Source organism: Corythoichthys intestinalis, chromosome 21 (genome assembly GCF_030265065.1).
Source record: "Corythoichthys intestinalis isolate RoL2023-P3 chromosome 21, ASM3026506v1, whole genome shotgun sequence".
NCBI classification, from domain to species: Eukaryota; Metazoa; Chordata; class Actinopteri; order Syngnathiformes; family Syngnathidae; genus Corythoichthys; species Corythoichthys intestinalis.
This window is the reverse complement of record NC_080415.1, coordinates 16,654,745-16,666,862: the sequence shown is the minus strand read 5'-3', so window position 1 is coordinate 16,666,862 and position 12,118 is coordinate 16,654,745. Positions and strand designations below refer to the sequence as shown.

At 39.0% G+C, this 12,118-nt stretch overlaps 1 protein-coding gene across 1 annotated transcript in view; it reads left to right on the top strand.

The window, feature by feature from the left end:
• The window catches only part of skap1 (src kinase associated phosphoprotein 1), a 122,787-nt gene that overhangs the window by 24,981 nt on the left and 85,688 nt on the right, over window positions 1–12,118 (top strand). The window lies entirely within an intron of this gene.

Genomic DNA, 12,118 nt, shown 5'->3' with positions numbered 1-12,118 from the left:
AAGTCACATAAATCATCAAGAAAGTTAAAAACAAAAACATAAAAAATTGAAACGGGAAATAGAAATAAAACCCCCAAAAATGAATGAAAAGCAAAAGTCATATGACTTAATGTGTTTCTCACTTTGGTACATTGATTGTTGATTATCATTGTGATAAATCATAAACATGGCTAGTCTCTTCACATAGATGAATATTATTAATAAGTATACAACATACATAAAACTAAATGTAATTTCAGCTTTTTTCTTATTCCAAAGGTGTGTATGAAACTTATCAGTACTAAAGGGTTATTGACCAATTTATTGCTTAAATACAAAAAAAAAATCTATTTAGTATATAAAACTTTTATTTTTTGATTTTTTTAAGAATATAGAATACAAATGTAATGTTTCTTAACTATTTACTTCCAATGAAAACTAATGTTAAATCATTTATTTTCACCAAGATGTCTATTCATTTTTGGTTGTTACATGTCCATAAACTTCCCTTGCATGCATCATCCTCCATTTTCAGACACATTAGAACATTCCCTGAATTTACCATTAATTTTTTTTGTTTTTGTTTGTTTGTTCCCATTTTCAAGCTCTTAAACACTTTTTAATTTGTTCCTTTATTCATATAATGTAGCTCAGCAATCTTTTAATTGTCATCATACCGGTTGCAGATCAAATTGATGCTTATTACCTCATATTTTAAAATTAGCTCTAGTAGTGGCACTATGTTCCTCAAGGGTTATGTTTTAAAATTTAAACATACCTGGATTTTGTGTAATATTTACTTACAGTTATCTAAAGCCATAGAATGCAGGAGGGTGCGTTTGCAGCCTTTCTTAGGAACACCAGGCTTTCCTCCAGCAATTACAGTATTGGCATAGGAATTCAAGCGGCATTATAACCAGTATAAAGTGATGTCTCATGGCTTGCTCATTTGAATACGAGCAGCCAATCTGCAGTAACAACATTATTACACCGAGCTGGCAAATGGAATATTAAATCTAAAGGCTGTCAGTTTGGAACGCCGTTATGAGGGCCAATGCGTTTGAAAGCGAAATGTTCTCCATCAGCAACCTTCTCGCTGCCAACTGGCTCCTGGCGGCGGGAGTTAACTCACAGAAAACTTTGAAAGCGTGTGAGATTACGTTTGAAGGCTGATATGAACTCCCCCACAGGGTCACTTGATTGTTTGGCCTAAGTCAGTTTAGTTTCTTCTCTTATTTCCTCTGCAACACTTTTCTGGATGCAGATATGACTTTCTTAGCTTATCTAACTGTGGACATATTGTATATACAGCTGCCATACTATATATGTGAAAATGTGGTGGTGCTTGGAGATGCAATAATTGAGTCATACTGAATAACAAGAATTGCTTTAACTGTTTATACTCACTATACAGAAAATATTCAATTTTTATTATTTGTACATGTTTTAAATCATTTGTTTGCTTATTTATTTTTCATTTTTTAACCATTTCATGCATGAATTATGATTTTTTTTTTTTTCAACCCTTACAGGGCCTCTATTTAACTCATTGGCTGCCATTAATTGCCCTTGACGTCCAATCCATTTTGACTGGGAAGGGCGAATGCCGTCAATGGTGCAAACACTAATCCCATGCCCCCCCCAAAAAATCTTATTTAGAGTGTTAATCAGGGCTATAACCTGAGGGCATTTATGTTTTCATTAATTTTAATGTTCATTTTGATATGTATTTATAATTTTATTTATTTAAAAAAAAAAAAAAGTCCCGATTAATAATGAAAAAACATTTTGTTTTATGTAATTCTGTACATGACAAACCAAGAAACCTCTCTCAAGCCATGTAACCAATAAGGTGACAAGTACACCAAATAGGCAATTAATTACAAGTACATAAATACATAAGTAATAAATCAATACTAAAAAAATGTCGACATTAATTTATGAAAATACTAATAATTATAATTAAGACCTGGTTTCCACATGTGTGGTCATAGGCCACACTTCTTTTTTTTCTTTTAATATTAGTATTGTGGCCTAGATGGCCCAAAATGTAATGTCTACACATGTAAATGCCAGGTCACAATGGGGTCATTATTATTATTATTTTTTAAAATTCATATTATACCTCATTTTTATTACCTCTAACTCATTTAATTTCACAGCAGATGGGTGAAAGGAGCCACATGATTGGATTTCTAACAGCATCTTGGGAAGGGCGACAGGAGGTCTTTTTTTTTTTTTTTTTTTTTTTTTTTTTTACGGCGGCGTGCATAGCTGGCAGCCATCTCGAATAGGGTGGCAGCTGGAAAGATCTCAAAAAGTACATATTGCGTAGCATCGCCACATTATTTCTTAGTATTATGTCATTTCAGTACCATAACTGTACTGACACTAGAATCGGGGCAACACTTCTTAAATGGTCGATTGTTGTTGATCAAACTTAACAACATGTATTAAGTTCAAAGGCATAGGTTTGCATAGGGACGGTAGGGACATAACACTAGCAACTTTTCAGGGTGTTCAAACCTACCAATTTTAAAGCAACCTTATTTACAGTATATAACGAGTTCAGTTTTACAGATATTTTAGATTGTCTTCCCATATGTTGTAACGATAGAATTGACCCTTCCATTATTAAGTGAATATTTGAATTATGTTCAGACTTACATTTACCCCTTTTCACTTGCTCAATGTGCCGGTCCATTTTCTCCCCTCAAACGGACATTTCATTGACTGATGACTTGCATTTATTTAAAATGTATTCATTTATTTTCTACATTATTAATCTAAAAATATTTTTATTTTCGGCCTATACAGACACCTTTTCAGATAATCATACATCAATCATGGTAATCGAGGTAAACCGTTTTCATTTTTTGTTGAGTTTGGCTGTGCTTGTGGACAAAAGCAGGCGTGTTTTAACGTTAATTAAACTAAAAAAATATAGTGATCTGAGGTTTACCCCCCAATTTCATTGTTATTTTATTTATGTGGTCTTAAAGCAGCCCAAATGAACTTTCACTTTTTGATGAGTTTGGCTATGCTTGTGGACAAAAGCAGTAGTGTTTTACCTGAAGGAAGGCTCCATTTTTATTCATTTTTGTTATTGACTGACAGATTTTTTCTGTTATATTTAATATACTTTATTTAGACATACAATGTTGAGTAGTCTTACCAAAAAAAAAAAAAAAATTTCTTTTTTAAATTCCTGGATTGTTGAGAGATTATTAACATGTTTGTATTTATTGTGTATATTAATATAATTTCCGTAAACTGGCTTGGCTCGACAATACGGCCGTAGAATGTATACGATCTTGACAGTCCTCCTCCGACCTCTGTTTGCCAGTATAGGTGACAATTATTACGATTGTTTCACCCAAAAAAATCTCCAGCTTTGCGTGGTTTTTAAACATTTATTTCAGAACAAGTGCAACACAAAATGCCTACTGTCCGCCGTAGCTGAACATGAAAAGTAAAATGTCCTCTCTCACTCTGCCCAGTCAGCCACGTGGTACGTTCAGCTACACTACGCAAAACACATTCGCCACATTAAAACCCGATTCGTTACATTATTACAGGTATTATTATTATTATTATTACTATTAGTAATTATTACTATTATTAATAAATGAATGAATGAATTATTAACTTAATTCACTGTTTTGTGGCAAAAGGTGGATTTTTCAGATGAATCTTCCATTGAATTACACCACAGTCGCCGCAAATATTGCAGGAGACCAACTGGAGACGCATGGATCCGAGATTCACTCAGAAAACAATTTGGTGCTGGCAAAATCATGGTCTGGGGTTACATCCAGTATGGGGGTGTGCGAGAGTTCTGCAGGGTGGAAGGCAACATAAATAGTCTGAAATATCAACTAATTTTAGCTGCCTCTTACATTCCTGACCATAAAAAGGGACAAATTCTGCAGCAGGATGGTGCTCCATCGTATACTTCAATCTCTACTTCAAAGTTCCTCAAGGCAAAGAAGATCGAGATCCACCAGGACTAGCCAGCCCAGTCACCAGACATGAACAGGATGAAAGAGGAAGCATGGAAGATGAAACCCAAGAATGCTGATGAACTCTGGGAGGCATGCAAGACTGCTTACTTTGATGTTCCTGATGATTTCATCAATAAATTGTATGAATCCTTGCCGAACCACATGGATGCAGTCCTTCAAACCCATGGAAGTCATACAGAATACAGTATTACATTTGGATCTCACAGCACCACTACTTAATTCGCTTATGTTATGTAACATATTTTTGTATTTGAAGTACCGTACATTTTTTGTTAAATTTTCACACTACTTTCTGTAGGCGACAAAACTTTTGACTTGCCAATTAAACAAATATATTTTTCTACATTCAACATCATTTGGGAGGGTCTTAGCTTTCATATGAGACATTTCTAAAACCAATTGAATAATTAGAAGTCAGGTTATTAGTAATTGTTTCTACAAAATGGATAAGCGACAAGACTTTTGTGAGGGACTGTATATGAATGTGTACAAGGTGAATCCAGTAGAACCTTTTATTGCATACCTGGTATGGGCGACACTAGTTAAATAAACCTTTGGCTCTCGAAGGCCAAAATAGCGCCAAATTCGTGAAATTAAAACCTGTACAATACTAGCCCAACAGTAAGAGAGTAAAAATACAATGAATGAATAATGAATAAACTTTTTCAAATCCTGAGTTTTGGCTCTCAAAGGCCAAACAGTGCAAATTTCATGAAATTATAAGTAATAATAATTGACCAAAGCATCTTGTCTCTCTATTAGCCTGTGCGCCATCAGCAACAAACACTTAGCCACTTATCTTGGCTTACTTTTGATTTGAAACAGGTCTCAAATTACTGTGGCATTTCTTTCAGTAAAAGTCAATAAAAGTAAAGTAGACAAACTGAACTGACCAGCAATTGTTGCTCCGGTCCAGCTACCATGCTCTGGAAAGCAGTCTTGCTGTTGCAGCCTCAAACTCTGTGTTCGTTTACATGTTTCGTCTTCAAATGTTTTATCAGGTTCAAGATATTGAAACTGGCCGATTTAACTCCACCTTTCCAAACTTTCAGGCCGCAAACCTTGCATGGGCCATTGTACGCGACGGAGATTATAAACTGAAATATTTCCAGACCGCCGACATGTTCCTCTCGTACTTTGTTTTTCCTACAATATGAAAAAGCTGCCCTGGCATTGGTTAAGAGCGGCTATTGGCCCGCTTTCATTGGTCTGGAGCAGGAAAATGGCGATAGCTGCTTGGCATGCAAAGTGATCACGTGTCATCACACAACAGAGATTGCAGTGAGCGTCAGAAGAAAAAAAGGCTGCGGTCAAGTGTTATAATACTGGACCGGTAAATGGTATCGGCGCCAAAGATGTCCCGATCGATCACGTCATTTTCAAAGTATCGGAATCGGCAAAAAAATATCGGACCTTTTTTTAATATACATATTTTTTAATTAAATCGTTTTCTAATTGTATTTAACGTTACAGACAAAATGTCTTACACTCAACCAGAGTCTTTAGTTTTGGCTTAAAGTGGGGCTATCAAATTTATCGCGTTAACGGCGGTAATTCATTAAAAAAAAAATTAATCACCTTTAACGCAATTAATGCATGCGCTGCACGACCCACTCATGCATTGTTGCGTTCAATCTATAAAGGCGCCATTTTACCCGTATATAGAGCTAAAAGGCAGCGTAAAATGAGTAGAGTGAATTTTGGCAGTCTTTGGAGCCTTTTTTCAATTGGCTAAAGCCTTACAATCCCTCTCTCAACAATTAGAAATATCGTGAGAAGCAATGTGTGGAAGAAAGGTAGTAATTGATCTTTTTCTTAACACCCTATGTTATTTCCCAACGCAGAGAAGATATATCAATTGGTGCCACTACGCACAGTCATGGTTGCACTTCCCATCATGCATTTGGGGAGAACATTTAAATGGCTGCAGTATCATTTACTGAAAGCTCAACAAATACACGAGATGGCAATATTTAGTAACAATATACAAAGTCACATTTATCCTTTAAGAATTACAAGTCTTTCTATCCGTGGATCCCTCTCACAGAAAGAATTTTAATAATGTAAATGCCATCGTGAGGATTTATTGTCATAATAAACAAATACTGTACTTATGTGCTGTATGTTGAATGTATATATTCGTCCGAGTTTTATTCATTTTTTTCTTAACGCATTGCCAAAATGTATATGATCGGGAAAAATTATTGAATGATTGGAATTGAATCGGGAGCAAAAAAAAGCAATCGGATAGGGAAATATCGGGATCGGCAGATACTCAAAACTAAAACGTTCGGGAGGGATCGGGAGCAAAAAAACATGATCGGAACAACCCTAGTTATTAGCAGTTGCTTCTACAAAATGGATAAGTGACAAGACTTTTGTCAGGGACTGTATATGTATGTATATAAGGTGAATCCAGTAGAACCTTTTATTGCATACCTGGTATCGGCGACACTAGTTAAATAAACCTTTGGCTCTCAAAGGCCAAAATAGTGCTAAATTCGTGAAATTAAAACATGTACAATACTAGCCCAACAGTAAGAAAGTAAAAATACAATGAATGAATAATGAATAAACTTTTTTAAACCCTGAGTTTTGGCTCTCGAAGGCCAAACAGTGCAAATTTCATGAAATCATAAGTAATAATAATTGACCACAGCATCTTGTCTCTCTATTAGCCTCCCTCTCTGTGCACCATCAGCAACAAACACTTAGCCACTTATCTTGGCTTACTTTTGATTTGAAACAGGTCTCAAATTACTGTGGCATTTTGTTCAGTAAAAGACAATAAAAGTAGACGAACTGAACTGACCAGAGATTGTTGCTCCGGTCCAGCTACCATCCTCTGGAAAGCAGTCTTGATGTTGCAGCCTCAAACTCTTTGTGTTTGTTCACGTTTCGTCTTCATTTTTTTATCAGGTTCGAGGTATTGAAACTGGCCGATTTAACTCCACCTTTCCAAACTTTCAGCCCGCAAACCTTGCTGGCAGCCATTGTACGTGACGGAGATTATAAACTGAAATATTTCCAGACCGCTGACATGTTCCTCTCGTACTTTGTTTTTCCTACAATATGAAAAAGCTGCCCTGGCATTGGTTAAGAGTGGCTATTGGCCCGCTCTCATTGGTTTGGAACAGGCCAATAGCGATAGCTGCTTGGCATGCAAAGTGATCACGTTTCATCACACAACAGAGATTGTAGAGTGTCAGGAGAAAAAAAGGCTGCGGTCAAGTAAGTGTTATAATACTGGACCGATAAATGGTATCGGCGCCCTCTTTGTTGGTACTCGCCGATACCGATACCACCATTTCGTGCCGGATCGCCCCCCCCCTGCCGATACTGGTATCGGTGCATCTTTATTTGCAATAGTACCATGAGTATTTATTAAGGATTTAGTGTAGGTTTTTAGGCTGTGGAACGAATTAATGAAATTATAACGTATTCTTATAGGAAAATCCTGCTCGACATACGACCATTTCGACTTACAAACAAGGTCAAGTAACGACTTAACCTTGTACGTAGAGGTACCACTGCATTTTGCAGCCCTATTATGTCACTCAGCACCTTCTCAACTTTTGAACTTGGGTCTGCACCCAGCGTCGGCTTGGACTGTGAGAACTTTTCGACTTGATCGCAGCTCTGGCGACATTGCCGTATAGCGGCGGCTCGTTCGCGGCGGAGGCGACAAGTATGTTAATGACCTCCACGCCGGCTCGTTCCCCTTCACTCCCCTCGCTCGCCGCTTTCTCGGCGAGGCGCAGGCAGGCGGGCGGCCATTATGAGACGGCGACAAGCGCTTTGCATCGCTGCGACTGTTCGCCATCAGGGTTCAAAAGTTCACCGTTTTCCCCCGAGGGCTACTGTGCTGCTGCCGCTGCTGCTGCTGCAGATGCTGATAGTCTTCTCTACCATTCACCCCCTCTCCTCTCCCCTCTCTCTCTTTCCTCTCTCTCTGTTTACACTATTAATCTTACACTCTCTCGCTCTCTCTCTCTCTCACACACACTCATTACACTGGCTGGCAAGACGAGAGCGGTCTGAAGGGGGGATTTGGACGTATTTAACCAAAGAGCATCCATCACTCTCATCTCGGGCTCCCCCCGCCCTGCAACCGCTGTGCAGTGGTTGCATCCTACCCGTTTGTCTCACGCGGCCCCAGCCCTCGTTTGCTTTGTTTTATTGTCACGCTCGTTCTAATTACAACCGGCGCTCGCCTCCGGTGCGGCGCCGCTCTCTCCGAGCGGTTGGCGGATGGAAAAAAAGAAGGAGGTAGCAGAGGGAAATTGTGCTGCAGTCCATCTGTAAGGCGGCGCACGGGCAGAATGCAAAGTGGGAAGTCCTAATCTCCCCCAGAGCTGTCAATGTCACAGACAAATAGGAAAACTATCAGATGCGGCGGGTTCACGCAGAGGTTAGCGTTCCCAGGTACCCTCCCGCGCGCTCTCCTCCTTTCTCTGCTGCCTTGCTAATGAGAATTTGATTTTGCCCTCCACTGGAATCCATTTCTGGAGATGAATGAAGTTGCGGTGCCAAGCCCAGGTGGCCTCACTGATTTCTTAGGGAAATAAATGGAGATGGGAGAGATGTGCCGGCCCGCTCGCGCACACTTTACTGACTCCCAAAGCCTCTGGGATACTTGTGTTTAATTGTTGCTCTAATGAGCACTTTAGGCTCATTAACATGCCCTTGTGGACTTACTGGAGGATGTTGACGACGCATCCCTCTCGATGGCGCCGACGCCGTGTCCGAGCCAAGTGGGCCAGCGCGGCCGTCTCTTTGTTTTCTTAACTCGAGTATTGGACACAAAGTTAAATGGATGGGGCTTGGGAAATTAGTTGAGCACATGGGATGAAGTTTTTTATTCTTTCATCAGGAATTACATTCACATTATTTATTTCAACTGCTGTATGTGTTATTTAGTTTTATTTTTTTAATTTAATTTGTTTTTCAGTAGAAGCTTAACCTCTTGAAATGACTTTTGCTCACGTAATGCCAGATTACATGAGTGTATTGATTAATTAGACATAATTCTTTTTGAATTTTATTATTATTATTTGTAATTTTCTTTACATTTACAATACTTAGAGTATTCAATACAATACTTACATTCAAATTCCAATTTTTATTAAACTCTATTGAAATATCCAATTTGTTCGGTGACAATTACAATCATTTTAGGTGTAGGTGTGTGGTTCAAGCTGCCAGTTCATGTAATTCAGTTAATGTTTTTTTTAAGCATTAACAGCAAAATAATTGCTTTTCAAACAGAAGTACAACTATATCATTGTAAGTATTGTAATGTATTGTTGTATTACTTACAAGCATTGTTGAATTTGACATCTAAAAAGATGTAAACAATAAAATAGACTTGATTTGTCATTATACATCGTAGGAAATGAAAAAATAGTGGCAAAATTAATTAGCTTTTTTTCATAAAAGGATTATTGAACATAAAATAAGGACGATTGTTAACTATTAATCAAATTACAATTAATTTGCGAATAGAAAACCTATGTAAAATTTAACCAGTACAAATAACGTCACAATTATTTCCTTGTAATTTTAGTCTTTTTGAACAAAAGCCAAATGAATAAAGAGGAAAAAAGAAAATTACCCGTTTTAAATGAACTGGAATTACACGCAAACAACAAAATATGACCAATTTAACCTGAGTAAGATTTAGTTAACAAAACATTTCAATTCAACTGCTTGACATAATCTATTTGTCAGTGTAGATAACAATAATTGTCTAGGAGATTGTCTAACACAATGACAGTTGCAGTGGTTAAGAACTTTAACAAGAAAATATGCACTGAGCATTAGCACCATTTCGGAGCATATAAAAGCAAGTAAAATTGCAATAACCGTACGTTTAGCGTGTTGATTTTTCCAAAGCGTTTTGGCCTCCAGGCTGGCTTTGACGGCCCCGTGTCCCGTTTTTATCGCCCATCCGCCGCCTCTCCTATGGGCCCCGAACGGCTCTGTTGTTACTATTTATATTCCTTTTTTTCCCTCTGCCGTCCAAGCAGCTGAAAAGCGTCCCCTGCGATTAGAGGATCATTGTATCTGCACTTAAGCATTTGAATGGTGGTAGTAAATCTACAAAAGGGAAATTCAGGGTCACCGTCTTACTCGCTTATGGCCGCCCAGGGGGAAGCCCGTGTCACGTAGTAAATTTAGCCCCTTAGTGCGCTTCACGTCTGCACGTTAGAAGTGTCATCTACTGTTATTCCGTCGCTTGAATGAATAACTTTTCTTCTTTTCAAGTGAATGACAAAGGGAAAGAAACTGTGGCCGATAAAGGTGCGCAAAAAATACTAAATTGTTAAGCATGTTTTGGCCAAAAAGTAAGGTAAATGCACATTGGTGGCTCATAAATGCTAAAAAGTAGCTACAACTTTGTTGAATTCATGGCTGTACGTTCCATAGGTGCAATTTACAGACAGAATTTGTGGGTTTGATAATGTTGTCGTGAACGATTTTGACATCTGAGTAAAGAAAGTTGAAACTACACATTGTTTTAAACCTTGCTAGGTTTTTAGAAAAGGTGTCGTCCGTTTCCGCAATAAACTGTCCAGGATTTTAATTATTTTGATCAATTTGCATTTTGGGAGCATCTTATATCTACTTTAGCATTTGAGTGGTATTAGTAAATCTAAGTAAATCCAAATTAATGTTTTTTGCTCAAACACTTTACATGTAGATGTTGTAAAAATTTTTATTTTTTCCAACTCATCTCTTTTTCTAATTTTGTTTCTCAAAATAGGGTCATTATGATTAAAACAAATAACACAATGGAAAACTTCCTTTGTTCCAAAAAGGAATTGCCCACTCCCTTATGCTTTGTGTCGGAGCCTCCGAAGGCTTTTTACCTGCAGAGATTTGTGACTTAATCCGATTGACGCGCCTGATCAAAAAGCCCAGCATAAATTGCTGGTGCCATTAAAGCTGATTAGATGACAACGCAGGCATCTCATGGGCCTGCCGTAATGCACCGCATGTTTTGTGTGCATTAGGAGCTTCTAAACACGCTCTCCGTATCGATGACTCCGGTCCTAATCAAATCTGGCTGAGGGGAGGAGGGGAGGGAGGACGCGGTGCCCTTAACCTCAGTGCCTGTCGGTCTACGCACTCGCAATAGGGACGCGCCGCAAAGGCCTCCCTTCTGTAATGAGGAAAAATGCGTCAATTTGGCCCGGGCCCTGCACAGATTGAACGCCGGGCGGGTGAAGGTGCACCCAGTGAATCCTTTTTCCTAATCAAGGACGCCATCGGAGAGGCTCTGCGGTCGCCGGCTCCCTGGAATCGGCAGCATTCCTCCCCGCGGCCCCCTCAGGGCCGAGCCGCCTCTCTTTGCCTTCTGTTTCACCTCATCAGCAGGGTTCATGCGGGGGTCACGTCCTGCAACCTTCCCCCCCAAACACTGCGTTCAATGCAATAGCTCTCACATCCAAGGACTAAGCACAGGAGAGAGGAAACATATGACATGTTGATGCCTACCTGCGCTTTGTCACCTCCTGGGCTCATCCCACTAAGTGCATCATGCTCACTCACGCCAAATGCATGCCAAAACCCTGCTTTTCATTAAGAGTGAAGACCATAACCAACTTAAATGACAGGTGTAGCTACACCACCACTCAAAAGCTATAGAGGTCACACAGACAATTTCATGTTTCCCATAAAACGCATCACTCCATTTAAATATATACACTAGATCAGGCGTGTCCAAACTCCGGCCTGCGTGCCAACTTCCCAGTTTAAAAAAATTAACTACCGTAATTGTTTTCACTTTAAGGCGCACCTGACTATAAGCCACAAGCCACCAAATTTGACACGAAAACGGCATTTGTTCATAGATAAGCCGCACTGGAATATAAATCGCAGCTGTCCTCACTGTATCATGAGATATCTACACCAAAAGATATCAACCAAGAACACTTTATTTGACAGCAGCATCATAAGACTGTCATAAGACCAAATGAACCATTGTGAAGCTTTGAAGCCGAAAGGTTCATTGCTTCAATAAGCCTCAATTTGGCCATCACCGATCTCTTGGGGGAGACAGTAAACCTCCACTGCCACCTGCTGTCAACACTGTTGCCATCCAACATGCC